The sequence below is a fragment of the Lichenostomus cassidix genome, chromosome 4, assembly GCF_008360975.1.
Source record: "Lichenostomus cassidix isolate B80296 chromosome 4, HeHo_3.0, whole genome shotgun sequence".
NCBI classification, from domain to species: domain Eukaryota; kingdom Metazoa; phylum Chordata; class Aves; order Passeriformes; family Meliphagidae; genus Lichenostomus; species Lichenostomus cassidix.
In genome coordinates this window covers 24,717,040-24,738,188 of record NC_139484.1, presented here as the reverse complement: position 1 = coordinate 24,738,188, position 21,149 = coordinate 24,717,040, and the positions used below count along the sequence as shown (strand labels likewise).

Here is a 21,149-nt window from a genome sequence, read left to right as displayed (position 1 = left end):
TATGAGCACATTCCATGGGACGTGCAGGCAGGTGTGCTGCTAGTGAAGCCATCCAGGTGCTCCACAATGGGACTTCTGCCAGGGTCTTAGGGCAGAAGTTACACCAGGTAACAGCCTCCCTCGTGGAATGGTCCTTACAGAGAACTGCACAAGGGTCAGGTTCCAAAGCAAAGGGGCTTTAGGAAAGCAAAAGCTGGGGAAGCCTGCCACATCTTTTTGTAGAACAGGGCTTACCCTTGTCTGAAGAGGACTGGCCAAAAGTGCCATGGACACGCCACACACAGTAGGTTGGAGAAGCCCGGCAGCACTCAAGGATGGACACTGCTTGGCCTCTGCCTTCCATTCACCTTGTTTTTAGCCCAATTTGCTCTCTGTACAAAAAGCAGGAGCCATCATTCTTCTGCACTGTCCATTAAATTCTCTCCAAGCATAGTCCCAACAAACTAGACTCATGCTGAAGTGCCCTCATCTGCACTCCTGCCTCAAACATGCAGGGGACTTTCACAGAGTCACAGAATCATTTAGGTTGGAAAAGACCTCTAAAATCATTGAGTCCAACTTTTACTCTATCACCACCATGTCAACTAGACCTGAGCACTACATGCCACATCCAGTTGTTTCTTTGAACACACCCAGAGATGGTGACTCCATCACCTCTGGACAGTCCATTCCAATGTTTAACAACACTTCCCATGAAGAAATTCCTCCTGCTGTCAAACTTGAACCTCCTCTGGTGCAGTTCGATTCCATTTCCTCTTATCCTATCACTTGGCTGTGAGAACAGGCCAACACCCACCCAGCCCCAATCTCCTCTCAGGGAGTTGAAGAGAGCAGTAGGGTCTCCTTGAGCCTCCTTTTCTCCAGGCTAAACACCCCCAGCTCTCTCAGCTGCTCAACTTATGTGAGTTACTCTCCAGACCATTCCCCAGCTCTGTTTCCCTCCTCTGGACTCACTCCAGCCCTTCAATGTTCTTATTGCAGTGATGTGCCCAGAACTGAGCACAGCATTAGAGGTGTGGCCTCCCCAGTGCCGAGTACAGAGGGACAATCACTGCCCTGCTCCTGCTGGACACACCATTCCTGACACAAGCCAGGATGCCATTGGCCTTCTTGGCCACCTGGGCACAGCTGGCTCAGGTTCAGCTGCTGTAAGCCATCACTCCCAGGTCCTTTTGCACCAGGCAGATTTCCAGCCACTCTCCTCCCAGCCTGTAGCGCTTCCTGGGGTTGTTGTGACCAAAGGACAGGACCCAGCACTTCCCTGTGTTGAACCTCATAGTGTTGGCCTCGGTCCATCAATCCAACCTGTCCAGATCCCTCTGCAGAGCCTTCCTACCCTCCAGCAGATCAACACTCCCACACAACTCAGTGTCATTGAGATTTCAGGCAGCTCCAGGCACTTTGCTGCTCACCAGACCTTGTGTTTCGGGGCAAGAGAAAACAAGAACAGCTAGCCCTGACTCACCCATAAGTCACAGGGGCTACAATCAAACATGACAGCAAGTCTGCAGTCAGGGAGTGACTCACAGAAACCAGGAGGGGCTGTGGCTCGTCCAGCATGGCCGCATCTGAGTGGGGGTGGGGAGACAGTTCATGCATGGCAGTGGTACACCCCAGGAACCACAGAACAGGTCTGTTCTGACCTGCCTGCTGCCCCCCTTCCAGCTGCTCCTGCAGCTCTGCTCCCTCTCTTCAAAATGTGGAGGGCCACAGAGCCTACCTGTACATCCAGGTACCTCCTTGCCCACCACAGAGCGGGAGAGAGAGCCCTCACCTCACCCAGGGCTGGGCTCCATGTCCCAGTGTGGTGTAGGGAGCCACCAGCCCTGCCAGCAAACCTCCTGCTGATGTGGCAGGGCAAGGAAGAGGCTGAATAATGAGCCCTTGCTGCAGGGTGTCTGGTGAGGCATGCAGAACATAAGGACATGATATTTGGCAGCAGGAGCTTGCCTTTCTGCTTTGTGGGCTCTTTGCTGGCTGCCTTGTGCCTCCTGACGTAGGCGCTCTGCGTGTGGCGTAGCCCAGGCTGCCTCGGGGGCACCAAGGGGCCAGCTGGCCCTGGCATCCCCTCCCTGGCACTGCCACAAATAACACTGCTCCCACTGCTCCCCAGAGGACTCTGGTGCCATCACAGGCTGACCTGTTGGGGAGTCTGGCCTGGGGCTTGCAGCAAGAAGACACAGCTGAAAGAAACATCTTTACGCCAACAAGGCAGCCGCTTTGCTGCCAAAAAAAAGAAAATTATTTAATTTCTCAGGACAAAAGGGAGCTGAAAATTGGGATGAGAAGAAAGACAGAAAAGGAATAATACAAATCAAAGCCCATTCAGACATTTGACAATTGTATAGTGAGAAAACATAAAGAGCCTTCATAGGCAAGCAGTCACAGACATGTTCCAGCCTCAAAATCAAGGATGATACAAAAATTGCATTTAAGGAAGAAGCATTTATCAAATGAGAAGCTAAATTCTGTGAGGGAAGTTCCCTAAGCTTCCTTCAGAAAATATATGTAAACTCCTAAGATGCTCCTAATTTTTTTATTAGTCCTTTTATCTCCCATTCTCTGCACAGACTTATTAAAGAATACACAACCTAGTACATTTGTCTGTAGTACTCTGAGCACTTCTGACACTCATGATCAATGGTGCTATGTTGAAAAATTACATTTTTGCCTTTAAAACACATTTAAACTTATGCATATTTTGCAGCCCATCCTGCCCCTTATCTCCCTGATCTTTTAATCATTGACGACCATTGTATACTCTGGTAGCCACACTGGAAAAGCCATGCAGGTGTTTCTTGCAAAGTCCTTCTTGAATTCTCTGTACAGTGAACGAGATTTGGCCTCAGGTCATAGTAACTGGTCTTGGATTTATAACAACAATGAATTTGAGAGCTTTCCCAGAAGGCTGCAGCCTCAGTTGCACTATGCAGTGCTAGAAGCACATGTGGTCACAAAGAACTTAAAATTGCACATGAGCAATGCTTTGGTATTCATATATCCTGCCAGGATGGGCAAACCCTAAAACTTTTGGGTAGCTGCTTCTGTCTGGTGGTCTGATGCTTGCTCACTTGTGGCTGCTGGATCTGCTGCCACTGAACTCCAAAAGACTTCAGAGGAATAGGATCACAGTGTAGTAAAGAAACAAGATAAAGCCCTTGAACACTGCCTGAATTTGTGCCTGCTGCTGTGTTAACAGTGAGCCCAGTCACAGAGCAGAAACTGCCCTGGCAGACCAAGTGTATGTGAACACCCCTCACAGGCGTGACTCTCCTTGAATACTAAAATCCTAAGGATAATTTCCTCCATAGGCCACCTTAAAACATATATTTATTAAAGCTGCTTTTGGAAACTACAAAACACAAGTCCTACCACAGACCAGAATGACTTCCACATCAAAGCAACCTGATTATTTCACCAGATTTGTAAAGTCTCAATTCTTAACCTTCCTGAAAACCAAAGCACCACAAATATTTGCTTCTCTGTCCAACACACACCTTGGTTCTTGCTTGAGTGTTGCAGGCAACACCATTTCAGTTGTGCCACAGACAGACATGATTTCCTTTTTCCTCCCTCCCTCATGCTCTCCTTTTGGTTCCTCTGGCTCCAGATTCAAGCACAGCCAGCCATCGTATTTGCTGGAAATAGACTGTACGTAAAACTCCTCTTCTGTTCAGTCCAACCTGTTTCTCCTGGGTGGACTAGGAAGAGCCAACTGACCACTTAGGTCGGGATATCAGCAGCCCTACTGTTAGTCACCATTGGTCACCTTGCTTCTGATGTTAACTGTCTTGAACAAAAGATATGTAAGTAGTGAAATCATTTGGGTTTGCTACTATGCAAGTGCCCTACCAAAAACTGACAGTGCTGTTTTACACTGATTATCCTACAACCCTCCTCAGCAGCTGGTGAACTGATAGTTGGATCAAAATTTGATCCATCCCACATAATGCAAAATGTACTTCAAAATTTTCAAGTCCACCTCCCTACTCTTCTACTATCAAAAGAAGGGAAGACAGGTTTGGGCTTCTCTTCTAGTAGCCCTTTCTCTTGGTTTTGCATGTGTTCTTTCATTTCTCGAATATTTGTCTAGGACTTTTCTGGACATACTTAAGGCAGATTTCCCCTCCATCCATTTTTGCTTTCCTCACTTGATAACTGAGTGTCATCTGCTCGTTCAAATCCTCCTGAAGCTGCTTCATGGAACCCATGGAGCTGCTTCATTTCACCGTATAATCCAAGGAGACATATACACCTGTATATTCCTGTATTTCTTGTAGCCTTGGGTAAGGCTTGCAAATAGCAAGGATATAACCAAAAATGCTTAAAAGTGCATATTTCCAATTGGTGGCTATTAGAGATTTAATTTGAACCAATTTGGGAAGGAGAATCCCACTTTTGTATTATTATCACAGGCTGGGAGTTATACTCAATGATCCTTATAGGTCCCTTCCATCTTGAGATACTTTATGAAGTCATAAAAAAAAAAGACTTTCAAAAGCAAGAAGAGAAAGTTCTGGGAGTTTTCCAGTTATTTTTGTTGCCAAGAAACCTTTTTGGTATCCACATACTCAGATTCTCTGTCCCATCTTATCCACATTTCTCAGACAGTGCTTCTTCATGCCATGCCCTAAAGGAGAGAAGTGCCAAACCCCAGCAATGTAAAGCATGTAAATTCCTGAATAAAAGTACTGTAAGGATGAGAAAGCTATATTGGATTAATTTTAGTCTAATTTGCCGTGTAGAGAGGTGCAAGGAGGAAAAAAAAAACAGCTTTATCCAAGGTACTTATATGATCCCCAGTACCGGAGCATCTTAATTCTTTACAATCTCTAATGTATTTATGCTAAAATCATACTTGTGAGGGAGGGAAATATTATCTTCTTCATTTTGCAGATGAGGAACAGGGATTCAGATACTTAAAAAGTATTTATGAGTAAAACTCTCACTCATTTCAGCTGAAGCTGCGTCCCTAAGTTCTGCTGAGAAATCAGCCCAAAGCACGTACAACAGGCACCAGTAACCAAGGGGTTCGGGATCTACCACCCTGTGAACTCTGCTGCCCAGAGGCCACACAAACCATGGAGTGCACATTCCTCAGTGCACTGCTACCCACCCAGCTCTGCTCTCGCTGTTCCAGCAGCTGTAGCTCCTGGTGCTGAGTTTGTCTTCTTCCTTTCCCCCTGCTGAAAAGCATCCTGCTTCCTCCAGGCCAAGCTGCCAATTCACCAAGATCATTTAGACTCCAAAGCTCATCTCTGAAGTGTTCACTCTTCCTTTCTGGCTCGCTGTCATTGCAGAAAGGACTCTCTGTACTCCGCTGTGTAACTGCCTCCCATTAACAATGAAAGCCATCAAGCAGAACAAGACTCATCTCAAATCTCAGCTGTGCTTTACGTATTCCTCCATCTGACAGGGAACTGATCATCATTCTCTGAGAACAGTTTTGCCCCCATTTCTTCATAACATCATCTTAAGTCAATGAAATTTATGCCCTTGAGAATGTCAAACACCTTAGTAAAGGCAAAGTAAGGTTAAATGGTTTTTCCACTTATGAGATGTATTTTCTGTACCTAAGAGGAAATCAGGTCAATTTGACATGACTTTGAGAGATACATATGCCATAGAGCCACTTACAGACCAGAAGAAAATAATTGAGGAAGTCTACAGTAATAAGAATAGGAGTCAATACCTGTTGAACCTAGATAGTTTCCATACTCTTCTAGAAATTTTTTTTTTTTAATTTCTGAAGAATATACATGTTTCTGTTTTGTCCCATAAGTTGTTGAGTAATGGTCAATATACATGATTTTGCTTGTAATTCAGCTACAGACAAATGATTTTTTTTTTCCCAGCCCAACTAATACCTTTTGGAATTGCTGAGTGAGACTTTGCTATTCTCCATTCACTGTTTACAATGACTTCATAAAAGAGATCCTGTGAAACTGCTTTCATTTTAATAATTGTTATAAAATTAAATTATTCTGCAGCAAAGTCACTCAAATATAGATGTAGCAGTGTCACTAAAATTACTGTTAAGAGAAATTGGTAATCTGCCATTATTAAGCTGTCTTCCTTCAGTATGTGCCATTGTGTTCAGTCTTTGGCATGCTAAATTCACATCGTGCAGATGCGCTTATGGAAGGAAATCTTTCTCTTTCCAGTTATTAGACCTAGGCAAAATCTTTTCTGCTTTGGTCTTCGGCTTTTGCTTTCCTCCACTGTTTCTGATGGTTCTCACACAGATTGCAGTGGCAAAACTGTCAGCAGTTCATAAGGGGGCCAAATCCTGTCAGATGTTGTGTACAAGTTTCAGGGCTGTTTTCAGATTTACTTCCTTTCTTGTTTCCTTGCAGATATCCCTTTGATCCACAGAGTAGATTTGGACATCAGATATACAATCAGCACGTGGGACAATTTTCCTACAAACTGGTCACATTCACGGTCATGACTAGTCTGTTGGATCTCCAGAGATCAAAATGAAATGTATCCAAAATCTGCATTGTTTTTCTATGCCCTAGACTGTAACAGCAAAGTAGTCTTGGAGCCTAACTTCCTTAAAGCTGACAGGACACCAGACTTGAGTCATCTGGGCACCAGACTGGATCCAACTCCGGTAGCTGGAGATGAAGACAAATCTTTTTAATTTATCTTAGGAAAGATTAAAAGGTGCTGATCAAAGTGTAAGCACTACTGTCTTTGTCTGGACTACTACGATTATTTCAGTTAAGCTGCCCCTCATTGGCACCTCAACATAACTTCTTTTTTTATTCTTTCCAAATATGAAACACACATAAGCAGAATTTGTTCTAGGCCACAGGGTTTTTTTGTTTACATTGTGTTTCAGGTTTTTTTTTTTAGGACTAATAATCCAGAGAGTGGAGACTTACAGTCTGTGTTCCTTACAGTCAATGCACAGGGACTTCCTCTTTGCTCCAGTGCACGTTTTTGTCCATGCCCTTGCTTGGCAGGTAGGGGGGACCAGGAGTTGCTTTCCTCTTAGGGCAGTGAGGAGGCTTGGCTCTCTCATAGAGAAACCTACAGGACCCCACAGCCAGGCCAAAGGAAGGACAGGCTGCTCAGGGAGGTTTCTTTGTACCAGGCCTAAAATGGAGAGGCAGATACAGCTGAGATTTGGGTATGAAGGCTTGAGATTTCCATGATCTTCTGTACTCTCATAGTTATTCCCAGTGCTCCAAGTTGTTATGCATCAAAAAGAAAAGCAGGTGCAACAATTCAACAGACAGGGGCACAACTAGAATGAAGCCTCAAAGAGGGAAGAGCTTGACCAACACCTTCATGAGGAGTGGCATTGAAAAGGGAAATATCTAATTGTCCTCATTTTTAAACTAATTTCTCTTGGGTTTTTTGACCACTTTACTAGCTTGAGAGATTTCTTCAGTTCCTGGGTTAAGATTAACAAGATTTGCTTCAGCTTTTTTTTTTTTTTTTTCTTGTATTACAGGAGTGTGACATGAGAAACTGAGCACAAATCTTCTATAATTAAGACAGGGAACCTCCTGAAACCAGTCAGGTTTCAAAAGTAAATATATATTTAAGCACAAACACAGTATTTCAGGAAAATTTTAAAAGCTTTAATCATGAGGAAAGGGTAAAGGCACTTTTATTTCAGGCATAGTTCAAGCATCATCCATCTTCCTTCCCTTCCATAAAGGCAAACATTCTCAAGTTACAAGTTTTGAAACATTTTTCCAAGCCTCCATTTTCCTTGGAGCTTGATGCTGTCTTTAATCAAGATTTCCTTCTGGAGCTCTACAGCTTATTTTACAGTCCTTGTAATCAACATCATTTCTAGCTATTCACTTTTCCAGCTTCAGTTGTAGAAAGCAAGAATTATTTTCAAATCTATGATTTCAAGAAAAATGTAATTTAATTTAAAATTATTTATTTTTTTATGCTAACTGAGCTAAATTTTCCTAGCAAATACTTCAACCAAAGTTCAACTACTAAGACTCTTTTTAGAAGGAATGCTCTTCCTTTGCTGTAGAGATTTGTGGACAGGTTTTTTTTTTACAAGTAAAAAAATAATTAGCTCCTGAACGAGTTCCAGGTTTAAACTTAAAGACTGTTCCCTGGAAAATAACAGTCAAGAAACCTCAGGGTTCTGAATAAATCTAGCAACACATATAAATCCTACACATCCTACACGTTTGTTTAAGGGTATATAAAATGTAATTGATATAAACCCCAGAAAAAGGAGCAAGAAATAGATACTTTCAGTTCCTGGTAGAACTACTTGAGATGTATTAAATTCATTCTAAGTTGATAAATCAGGAGAGTTTCTGCAGTAAAGAGTCAGAGAAGCTGTATCATGACAAATACAGCAGAATAAAAACAAACTACAAACAACGCAAAATATGAGGAATGAATGACAAGAGGGTTTGGAGCTGTCTGAGGGGAGGATGAGAGGTGTGCTCCCTCACTACAAAACTGTGCCTGCCCTCAGCAGAGTCACATCTCAGAGGAACTGGACTGAAACACCCTACTGCTCTGTATCTGCTGTTCCATCCTGCCTGGGCTGCAGCATCAGTTCCCAGAGGTAGACATGCCTTCATTAACCCTTTCCAGGCTGCTGCTCTGCTTCTGAATAAACCCATTACGAGCAAAGAAAACTGTATTTGTTTCCTGGACTCACTGCTAAGCACTGTTAGCAAATTTGGTACTGTTTCAAGGATATTAAAACAATAACCAATTGGAGACATGGTAGACAGTGCTTCCCTACTGTGCCTTTCTTCTTCAGGAATCAGCTGCTGCCAGTATTGATTCACTTGCTAATGTGGAAAAGAAAATGTAGAGCCTTTTAAACATATTTTTGAGCAAAACAGTGCAAAGCATATGTTGTGGTTTAACCCCAGTCAGCAGCCAAGCCCCGCATAGACACTCACTCACTCACTCACTCATTCCCCCACCAGCAGGATGGGGAAGAGAATAAAAAGGGTAAAAGGTCAAAAACTCATGTGTTGAGATAAAGACATTTTTAATAGGGAAAGCAAAAGCTGTGCACACAAGCAAGGCAAAACAAGGAATTAATTCACTGCTTCCCATGGGCAGGCAGGTGTTCAGCCATCCCCAGGAAAGCAAGACTCCATTGCATGCAACAGTTACTTGGGAAGACAAATGCCATCACTCTGAATGTCTCCTCTTCCTCCCTCTTCCCACTCCTTTATATCCTGAGCACGATGCCACATGGTCTGGAATATCCCTTTGGTCAGTTTGGGTTGCCTGTCCCTGCTGTGTCTCCTCCCAACCTCCCATGCATCCCCAACTTCCTCACAAACATGGCAGAGTGAAAACCTTGGCTCTGTGTGAGCCCTACCCAGCAACAACAAAAGCATCTCTATATCATCAACCCTGTGTTCAGCACAAATCCAAAACTTATCCCCATCTTCCCACTGTGAAGAAAATTAACTCTAGCCCAGCCAAAACCAGCACAGCACAGAAGGTATTTACAGAAATTAGAGTTTGGGGTGAATTTAGAGGAGAATCAGTGTGCAATCCCTACCAATAGCAGCTGTATGTGGTCAGGCTGATAGATAAATTAAGAAACTGGGAAGACTCTGTTTCCTAGAAAGGGTAAAGTATAGTATATTCCTCCTGTTCAGACAGCAAGAAAGGAGTTCAGCTCTCTTGTCTAGATGTATCCATGCACTGCTACATTTGTGTGTTTTCAGCAAGAATATATTACTCAAGTATAAAGGAACATACCAAAATAGTTGACAGATAATTAAAGGCCACGGAAGAATAAAACATATGAAGATGTTTAGAACAACATATGTTTGCTATCCCAAACATTTCTTGTATCAAGACACAAGGAGATTTCAGAAAAGGATCTGAAGGAGAGATGGGTGACAGGACAGTTTAAGGAAAGTGTTTTCTGAATTTAAGTGATGGCCAGGGACACAGAGGGAAGAAGAGGAAAAACAAAGAGGGAAGATGACAAGCATGATGTGGTGATAGCTGTTGTCATGAAGCTGGGCTGAGTGGGCTCATGGGGCATATTTTCTGACAAGGCACTGAAGGAAGAGCTGAGGATCAAGGAAATACTGAAGTGGAGAGAAGCAATAGCTGAGGTCACTTAAGGGAACAGAGAGGAGGGAGAGGATGCCGAGAGTGACAAAAAAAGTGATAGACATTAATGGATTGGAGGTCTCAAGAGGGCAGGGTGAGGCAAGGGGCAGAGGGTAAATATGCTTTGTTGAAAGAAGTGGAGAGGTGAGAGAGAAAGCGGTGCTCAGACGGATCAGAGGAGGACCAGTGTTTTGGGAAAACAGGAGCAAGGCTCTTTCACTGAGTGGGAGTGTTGCCCTGGGCTTGTAAAGTCAAGGGGGTGAGAGAAAGAAGACAAGGGGCTAGGAAGTCAGGCAGGATGTTAGCCAAGTAGGTAAAGTCATCTTCAGCTGAGATAATGAAGGAAAGCAGGTTTCATACCAATTAGAAGGGGAGAGCAGCTGTGATTCAGAGAGGATGCCTGCTCACCAGTACCTCCCTGCCATGGAAGAGGCTGGCCTGGGCTCTCAGACACACACTGCAGGAATAGTTCAGGGCCTTTAAAAAATCTGGCAGTCTTTTAGATCCTAGTCTCTTCCCACCCACACCCCACCAAAATGAATAGCTCCATTCATTTGGGCCAGAGTATTGATTTCAGAGTCTTCTCTAACATGGAAATTCATTGAGGCCTCTTTGCCTTTGCTAAACCATTTCCTGAGTGTTTCTTCAAGATCAGAGTGTGCCTCCTTCTGACCCCAGGAAGAGGGAGAGCCCAGCCTAGAGTGCTGGCAAGGCTGGTAAAAGAGTCAGTAATGAGCAGATCAGCCCCCAGCCACAAAGGCCAGCACTGCAAAGTCCTCCCTCCTTTTTCTTGTCAGCGCAGCCAAAGTGTGAATGCGCCACTATCATTCCCTCCGTTCCAATGAGTTTGCCACTGGGTACACAGACCAAGGATCTTCACAGATGCACAGCCTGCACTGTTAGGGTACAAACATTCACGTTTAAAGCTCCTGGAGCAAACGGCAGCACTGTGACGTGAGTTTTGATCAAACACAGCGTGTCTGTGTGGAAGGAGCCGATACAACTGCTCTGAGATCGTTATCAGGGCACCGTGAGCAGAGCGCTAACGGTTTGACAGCTCCGCACCAAGACCTCTGCCTGTCACTCTGCTGCTTGTTTGCTCTCACCACTCTTCCTTTTTCTCAGCCTGCAGTTTCTTGCTCTTTACTTACCCCTGCTTTTTAACACTCCAACACTACGCTTTTGCTCTTATTTAGGGCACATCTGGTGTGATGTTGTCTGGCGTGGGGGACATACAATAACATACCATAATTGACAGCCATTCTGCTGAGGTGCTAACTACTCCTTATAGCCTGCATGCAAAAGAAAGCACGTTGAATGTGCAGAGTTTTTAAGTTAAGACACAAGAGAATTAAAAGCACTAAAACAGATACTTCATGCTACAGACAGCTGTTGCAAGCTGTGCCTTTGAACAGAATTTCTAACATTGGCCATATGAAAAGAGGCTTATTAGTATCATCCCAGAGGGCAAATAGAAAATTATTTTGTGTTCTGTCATCTTTTTACCTGCTCTTAGTTGCTAGAGTAACCACATAGGATTTCCAAAGGTTCTATAACTCCCTAAATCTTACACAGTCCACATTATCCTCCAATTGGCTGATGGTTCACTGGACATAATTTTCATGGGGTGCTTTGAGTCTGAGTGTTTGGCAGTTCAATTCAATAACATCATCAGCTCTAGAACTGAAAGCAAAGGGTCAAGTGACCCTGGGCAAAGCAATCACCTCAACGAATTAATGTTTTTACTAAGCTTCTGAAAAGTCAACGTGTTACAGAAGCACCAAGAATACTAAACATAGATTTTCTTCCTCATAGGCCTTTTGCTTGTAGGGAAGTACAGATGATACATGACTCATTTTGAATTTTTGCATGAAATAGCTATGACTCCATTCTTGAAGGAACAGGTAGCAGCTTTGCCCTCCAAAACCCAGCAAAGAAGTTCTCACACAGAACAGCATTCCTTGTACTCTGAGTCTCTCTCTGTTATCCATACGCTTACTTTTCACTGTACGTAAAATTACTTTTCATCAATTTTAAGCAAAGTAAAATGCCAAATGACAGACAGCCCAGGTGCCTAAGCATGAATGCAGAAAGATTTATTAAAAATTCCTGCTGGTATTTTCAGGGGGGTGTGTTCATCAGGCTTTCAACTAATCTCAAAGAAATTTTAAGTCTTGTCTTAATGAGGCTCACAAGAGGTCTCTTGGTAGTTTTCAGTGTATGCATTACCAGCCTTACAGAGTTACAAGCCATGAGAGAACAAGAAAAAGGGACTGCAGGAAGGTAGATAGTAAGAGCTCAAGGATCTTCCATTCAAGCAGTCAGTATGAAAGTTCTTGCAAGACAGCAGTCGTATTTGTGCTGCATGCTAATCCCATCCAGGTCTTAATGTGTCCAAAGAGACTGACAACTAGGAGAGCTAGACTTCAACCCAACATAAAAGTGAGCTACAGTGAGAACACAAACACATGAGTCACAGCATCTTTGGGGGATTGCACAGAGCTGACCTGATTAGCGCTGCAGAGGAAAGAGCAGCCCACAACAACACACTCCGCAGTACAGAGGCTGCAGAAAACCACCTTCTGAATACACACAAATTCTCTTACCATGGCTGGCAGGTTTCCTCTTTTAAAAAACAAACTTGCTGTGGTATCAAAGATACTGAAAGAGGACTACCCCACTGGGCTACAGCCAAGACCTCCATATACATCACCCAGCCTTGCTCCATTCCATTACTCATCACCCAGCTCAGGAATGAGATATCAATGGCCTTGCAAAGGCTTCATGCACTTTTCCTCAAATCATGGAGAAAGAAGACTTGCAACCTGCTCTGCTCATGTCTGGTTCAGAGCAGCAGTGAGTACATTCACACTGTATGGGGATAACTCCAGAATCTCTGATCTCTGATATCCAACAAAAGGTGTGCTCCTTAGATTTCTAGGTAGCTCACATTTCTGGTGCTTGTTACCAGGTAGAGATGTATTTTATAATTGAAGACAGGATTAACTTTTACAGATATTTGAACATCAGAATTTAATAGAGTATTATATTTCCTATTTCAGGCCACAGTTTAATTCTACAAATATGGAGTTATATTTAAAGATTTCACTTCAAAGGAGTCCTTTCCCAACAGCAGAGGACCTTTTAGCAAGGCTTTACAGAAATAACAATAAGATTGGACAATAGGACCCCTAGAGGGTACTGTATGATCCAGACTAGCACTATATTACAGACCAAATGTTCAGACCACCTGACCAGGCAGATCATTATTTCAAACCTTTCACGACCTTTATTTCCAAGTATATTATGAAAATAAAATTCCTGAGGCAAGTAGAAAGGAGATGAGAGAAGATGCAAGCAAGGCCAAACAAATTAAAGTGTGAAATAAATATTTTTAGAAACTTCCATATGGATAGGATCCCTGGAGGAACAGGATTTCCTACCTTCCACCTGTATCCTCCAGGAGACAAAGAGCCAAACACCATTTTCAGAAGAGACAAGAGAGCTGTGTGGCTGAGAAGAATCACAACAGCAGGAGTTAAAAATGAAATATCATTGTTAAAATAAACAGATCTGATTGGAGGGATTACAAGTCTGCCAACTTTTAAAGCATAAGCCAACTTCTAAGTAGTAAGGTTAGGAAAAAAAGAAAAAACTCTGCTGGCTATTTAGCCTACAAATGTCTCTGTAAAGGTGTTTGCCAAAGCTTTCTCGAGGCATTCAAGTACAGTTGAGCAGAACTGGCCATTAAAATCACAGGTGGTTCCCAAGGTAGTTGTTAAAACCCCCATTAGACAGAGGAGTACCCCTCCAGTTGTGCTCATTCTCCTCATTTCCTCCTTGTCATGTTTTTCAGGCTTAGACCCTGAAGGCTTTGGCTCTCCCTTCATCCCCCTACTTCTCATCACAACTCTGTGAGTAGCTGAAGGTGCAGCAGAAACATCTTCAGAACTTGAAACATCTTTTGAATTTTACACCCCAAGAGGATACAGCACAGGGTGTGGCTGTCACCACATCTCTTGTGCTCCACGGTGACTACAGTGGGAAAGCTACCAGAGCAGGAAAACCAAAGCCATCTCATTTACTCCTCTATACCCTCCAATCCAGAGTGTCACACTTCAACTAAGAGCACAACCTAAATAATTAAAAAACAAACAAAAACAAACCCCCAAACCCAAACAATCCAACAACTGAAAAACCCATAAATCTCTTTACCACATAAAAGCTGGGAACAGAGAGAAAGTTAGGCAGGATGCCAACTTCCTGCCACTTGGAAGACAAAGCATGTCACACCTTTAGTTTGGACATTGATAAATAGATTCAAATTGTTGATACTTCAGAAGTCAGTGAGCAGGAACAGGGAAATTTCTTTTTAAACTCCAGTGACTGTGTTCAACTGCAGGGCTGCCATGTGGGCAGCAGGCAAATAGCAGACTTCATGAGACCACTTCTGGCCTCCCACCCAACATTAGTGTCTGCTGTAAGCAGCAGCATATACTGAAAGAGTCATCTCCTTATATCTGCATGGATATTGAAGCAAACTATCAACATAATACTTTCTTAAATGAACTAACACATAAGTTAACCCTTCATTTAAAAACTGTCATGAAAATGCACCTATCTAGCATGAAGGACATTGGCATCCAAATTTGGTGATATTGAGTGCTAGTGGAAAATATTTAACAGAGTGTTTTTTGTCTTGAACAAAAGCAAGCGTAGCCTTTACTGAGGACAGAAGTTTAGGAAAACACTCTTATTAAAAGATTCTTTCCAACATTTACTGGCCTCATACTCATGTTTCTTCTTCTTCAGTTTGTATTCTCTGTGACCAAGGAGAGTCAGAGTTGGGAAGAAAAGTGAGCATTGATATTTCTCAAGTTATCCCCAAAAGATGCTGTGTGAGACTGGCCTGTTTCATTAAACCATTGTCTCAATTTCTAGCTAGCTCAAATATTCCTCCTGCCTGCCACCTCCAGTGCTGGTAACAACTTCATTGTGCACAGACACATCCAGCTGGCTTGGCACACGAGTGGTTTGCATCACCATGCATTGGCAGCCTGGTCTCACATAGCCCAAGCTCTGCATAAGCCAGAACAGCTGCTGCCCAAAGGAGACAGTGGGGTCTTGTACATCAGACAGGTTCAATTCCCTCTCCCTAACAAGTTGTTTCATTATTGTATCCTGCCATTCTCCATCTGAGGAATAATCTTCTTCCTTTACATGAAGTAAGAATAAAGAGAGACTGGTAGGAACTCTGATATTAGAAAAAGCAGGTGAAATGTAAATCTCTCAGATACATTTGCAGCAGCAGAAACAAATCTATAATGACTCTGAAAACTGCTCTTGGGTCCCACAGCTTAGGCTTAACTGCAGCAATTGCCCTTTGTGTATCTAGATGTATCTTTCAGAACAAGGTTCTCTGTATTCAGTCAAGACTTCAGGGAGGAATTTGGGTTTAATTCAAAGAACATGCCTGCTTAAACCTTGCTTCTGGGTGGAGTAATCAGAGGTGGGTTCAGTTATTTTATTTCTCCCATAAATTATGCGAGTCTAATGTGTCAGTCTTAGAAGTTCTTCCATCTGGAGATGGGACTTGTGCCAATTATGTAATCATTTTTCTTGCCTCAAGTGCCTCATATTTATTGTATAGGAATCAAAATCCTAAGCAATTCAGGTGGTGAATAGATTTCCTTGTGACAATGAAGCATATTTTATTTTAGAATTTTGGGCCAGCTTCCTGCCACGACAAAACAAAAATGTGATTAATCATATGTAAAATCCATATTTTGGAATAGAAATAGAAAGAAATGCTACAACGGCCCAGTTTATCTAGGGAAATTCTATTCTATCATTGCTTGACAACATAATTTTATAGAATAAAACCCTTTGTACTCAGGGAATTTCACTTCTGTGTTAAAATATATTTTTTTACCGCAAAGTAGTGTAGGAAAGGCTTGAATTTTGGAAAAGATTAATAGGCTAGATAAGCTCATTCTAAAAGGATATGCCAAGACACTTTTTACAGATGGAATTGTAGTAGGCATAATCTCACTTTAAATGAAAAATAAATAAATGGGTTAATAGAGTTTATCTTTATGCAGGACTGGGTTGGTTTGGGGTGTTTTTTGTGAATAAAAACCACACAGAGTTCTATCTATTACAATGAATTCACAGAAATCCACAGTGAAGAAAATCATGAAAACATGGTACTGTCCAAATACATGTGGCAAGTGTCCATCCACAGAATTGAAAATACTTAAGATTTGATGTAGAGATTTTTACCCAGACATCTCAGAGAACTTTCTGAAGATGGAAAACATCATTTTGCATGGGAACAAGGCAGATAAAAAACAGGGAAGTGGCCTTTCAAGTAATATACATGGTCAAAAAGCATAGGATAGAAAAGAGTTGTCCTCAGAGTCTGATCTCATACATTGAAATCACACACCTTACAGTGAAAACACAGCATTCGGTGGGGGGAGTTTTTTCGGCTACACAACACTGATAGATTGCAATATAGTGACTCTTACCCTAGTTTCTAGCTGATGCTGCCTTTTCTGGGATTTGAAGCCACTTTGTTTTGCTGGAGGAAGGCTTCATATTCACAGGGAAAAGAAATACACTTTCATGTTAAGGCCAGTTAATTTTTGCACTTAATTTTTAAGCTGATTTTGAACACATTGCCTTTCCTGGCACTGACTATCAAGTAGGTCGTCCTTATTCACAGATAATTTTTAGGTGCCCTCCTGAAATATGACAAAGCTTTTCAGTGCAGCAGAGACAAAAAAGTAAAGCTGGAAATGCCACTGGAATATTCCAGAAAGGAACCTGACTATCACATTTAAACCTTGGGTATAGTATACCCTTCATTGCCAGTATTGCAATTAGGATTATAGGTGCATTAGAAGAACACAAATAGCTTTATAAAGAACATAACAAAAAAAATCCTTGAAGACTCCACGCTGAGAGTGTCCTTAAATCTTTTATTGGATTGATAACTTCGCAGAATGTTGTTAGAAGCCTCTACAGTCCGGTCATCTCTTGGCTCTACTCATACTCTCCTATACAGAGTCCTGGCCACTCTGCAACATTTCTACAGCCTGGACTGAACTTTCTAAACCTTATTCCTGCCTTTTAGTTCCCACAGGATACTCTAGTTAAACAATTACAAGAAATCAAGAGCTTTCTAATACAGACAATGCAAGCTGATCCCTTACAAAGGTAGAACAAGCCTTGTGGTGAATGGTCTGGAGAAAACATCAGGAGTGGAACAGCCTCAGGTGTCATTAGACACTTCAGTGTCAGCACTTACAAGAGGTACTACTGATACTATTTCGTATCAAAATTCAACCTTCTGTTGGGGACCAGGATGAAATTCTGTTGCTTGAGTTACATTTTAGTCAGTTTTGGGTGAATCTGGGGATGCTCTGTATACTGAGACCAAGCTGAACACTACGATGCTTTGCTGCCAACACAATCCTCTCCCATAGCTCCAAATTATCTGGTATCACAAGTGTAAATCACAGTTTAATTGTAGATGAGACAAAAGCAAAATGCAATACAACAGTCTTTTTGAATGGGTAATAGAGTTGTAAAATTGAAAGGCAGCATATGAAGACTTTGACTTAAAAATATGCCACAGGTTTTCACTGTCTTCACTGAGTCAACCAGGTTGTGGAGTGGAATGTATGTCTGTTGAGCTCCTGGACCCTGGCATTTCTAGGTTGCCCAGTAAAACCAAGAAAAAGCAGTTGGAAGAGAGTTACTCAGTAACATTTCTGCAGGGATTTCCATCTGGCAATGGAAAAGGTGAACATGAGATTAAATTAAGGGTTTAAGTTCAGCCCCAAAACCACAAAGAGATTATTTACTTTGTTTGGCTGGGAAAAAAAGCCAGATAAAATCTGATGGCTTACAAAATTCTTTTCCAGGTACCAAAACAGTTATGTGAGCAGTTGGTGTTGGACTTCTACCCTTCACATTAGCAGACCATCTTCTGTCATCTTCTGACTGTATTGAAGAACCTGGCTCTAGCCAGGGCATAAGAACAATTATTTTTCTTGCATTGCACCTAAAGTCACGATCCCAACATTGTAATTAGCACCTAGAATATTCTATATGGCTCTTTCTTTTTTTCTGAGTAGAGGAGGAAGACAAGAAATCAGGAGAAGGCTTATTTGTAAAGCAACAGGAAAAATATTTCTTATAATCTAGGATGTATATGAAACCCAGTAACTTTAATATCTTATATTCCTTATATGCCAAGTTTAATAAGCAGATGAGAAGGCAGAATGGCTTTTTCTGTTTATCAATTTCATCTTACATTTGGATTGTGAGATAAAGCTCTATGTCAGGCCAAACTATTGCACCCATCACAACATGTCAGCAACTGTGACTCAGAACACATTACACTCAGGAAGAAAAAGATGCAAAGATAAGATATTAGGACTGAAATCAATACAGGATTCTCTTTTACATATCCCAACAGTCTCATTAACTTCAAAGTAGCTGATATGAATGTAATTAAAGAGCAGAACAAACAGCAAAAGGGGAAAAGAAACCACAGGGCCCTGTTTCAAGATCCTCACTAAAAGGGTATAGCACAAGGCTGTAGCATAAATCACAGGATACACTCTGTCAAGCCTAACAGAATTTTTTTCAGCAAATAATAGTGACACTTTAAACAATGCAAATTGTATAAATGTGGGCATCGGCAGTTTAAACACAAATAAGCTTCGCCACCAGGGAATAACTTTAAACAACAACAAACAAGTTCTTGGTGCTCTAATGTGCTAAACCCAAATCACAGCTGGCTGCTAGAACTAAACCTATATGCTACTCACACAAGATAATCCTATGAAGAAGGAGAACCAGGTGCACCATGACAGAGCTGGATGCTGGAGACTTTCCAAGTCAACTTTGCATGGTCACAACCAGAAAGCACCACTGTGCAGCACTGAAATGCACACCATGGTTAATAATTAACACTATTAACCTGTTGGCTTGCTGTCAGGTTCACAGGCTAATGTGCAAAATTAAATGAGAATGCTTCTGTGTGCCATGGGTCATCCAAGCTGTGCTGAGAGAAAACAGATGTCCATGGGACAGAATTCTGACCTGAAGGGCAGTAAGTGGCAGCAGTTGTGAAGAGGAGGCTGGGTGGGTTGTGTGTGCTTTAAACTTGCAGTGGGCAATGGGCTTAGCTGGGCAGCATGAGAAAGCTTTTGCTGCCACACCCCAACATCCCAGCCCCTACAAAAACAGGACAACTGAGTCCCCAGGCATCAGGAAGGTGGCAGTGACACACTGACAGCAGGCAAAGTGCAGCTACAGGGAAAAGGTGCAGAAGACTTCAGGGGAAAAATTTCCTCCAGCATTTTTCATAAGCTCTAAATTCCTAAATCCTCCCCCTCCTGTTCACCCCACAAATGTGAATCAAGGGATCAACAGATCAATGGGATAATTGCATGGAATGTCTTTAATGGAGCATCAGCCCCTGTTTCTTACATACATTACTGAATGCTCCTACGAAGTGCTAAATTAAAATTTACGGTAGTGCTAATTGAAGTCACATTTGTGTGTGTGCTGCATGCTGTTAGGCAGGAGGAGATTTCTTTAGCTGGAGATTAAAACTTCAGTAATGTCTTTTTGTGCTTTTACCAGTTTAATGCAAAAGCAAAACAATTATAGGAGGCTGTTAATGGATTAGATGGCCAGTGTTGCTGTCTAACTGTGTTCCAGCTTTTCCTCTGTTGGCTCTGTACTGTCTGTTGTCATCTCCTAATTATCTGTTCCTTTTTCAGTTGGCAGCTTTAACATGTTGGGGGTATTACTCAAACCCAAATTAATTTGTGTTTTTCAGGAATTGCTTAAAGAGTAGGAGTTTTATTTGGAGCTTGATATGGCAATAAAATTTTTATCAGATGCAAAAGAGAAATGTTTTTTTTGGCTGACTTGCACTGCCATGAAACTATTCTCATTGATCAGCAAGAGGAGAGAAAATGCTGGTGTTTCAAAATAAAATAAGAACTTCTGAAGTGCTTGGCTGGTGATTTGTTTCCACATAGCCTATCATCATCAGCTCCCACCTATGGTAGTTTCTGAGGGCCGAAATCTATGGCATTTGCAAAAAACTTGGAGAACATGTCTGCTCGGGTCTTAACTGGCACTTGACTGGGACTGATGGCAAGTAAGTTCAAGGATATAAGGAAAGAAATCAGGCATTTAAGTCCCAGGACTCTCATTCATGCAGCCAATGAATTAATAAGTAAGAACACTGTGTAGCATTTTTATAGTGACAAGTCCTGCTAGGTGCTGCAAATTCTCAAGTCCCTTTAGAGCACAGAGCATTGAATGCCTTGCAGCCATTCTTCCTGGTGTGTGCACAGTTGAGCCACCATCCACAAAAAAATACAATGAAAAATAATTACTTACAGAATTCTAAGGAGAAAATAAGTAATGAGTATATTTCCTAATAGATGCTGAGAAAACATGGGGTTTGCAGAAGACAATGGTCCAGATGCACTACCTTCCAGTAGGCTCTGTGTTTACAAGCAGCAGGCTGCACTGAAGAGTTTATTCCAACTGCCCAGTGCCACCTTTCAAACATGAAAACTCTCCTGTGTTCCCTCTTGAAAAACATCTCTTGGAAAAAAAGAGTAAAGAAGGGGAGATGAAGACAAAATAAACACAAAGAGAGTTAATCTGAAACTAATCAAACCCCATTTTCTTCCCGTGCACCAGAAATCGTTTTAATTTCAGTGCTGAATTCATTTTCAAAGACATGCCGATCCTTTTGAGGGGAATTCCACATCTTACAGCTGTGCAATCTGCCCTGCAGTGTACACCTTGCTCACCCACCTGCTCACTGCAAAACACCCTGAACTTCCCAGTGCTGAGGCTGAGCCAGAAGAGTCGTGCTTTAGACATGTCACTGACCTCCAGCAAAGACTATGCTTAACCTGTTATATTTTAAAGCAAAAGTCATAAAATTCAAAACTGCATAAGGCTAGCAGAGCTCTTGTTACCTTGCAGTGTTATGTTGTATTATGTATGGTCAT

The 21,149-nt window shown here is 42.1% G+C and overlaps 1 long non-coding RNA gene across 1 annotated transcript in view; it reads right to left on the bottom strand.

Annotated features, from left to right (window-relative positions):
• The window catches only part of LOC146438082 (uncharacterized), an 86,610-nt gene extending 67,574 nt beyond the window's left edge, over positions 1-19,036 (bottom strand). The window contains exon 1 of the long non-coding RNA XR_014851661.1: positions 18,933-19,036. This is a non-coding gene — a long non-coding RNA (uncharacterized LOC146438082). The remainder of the gene's footprint in view (positions 1-18,932) is intronic.
• Between the last annotated feature and the right edge of the window lie 2,113 nt (positions 19,037-21,149).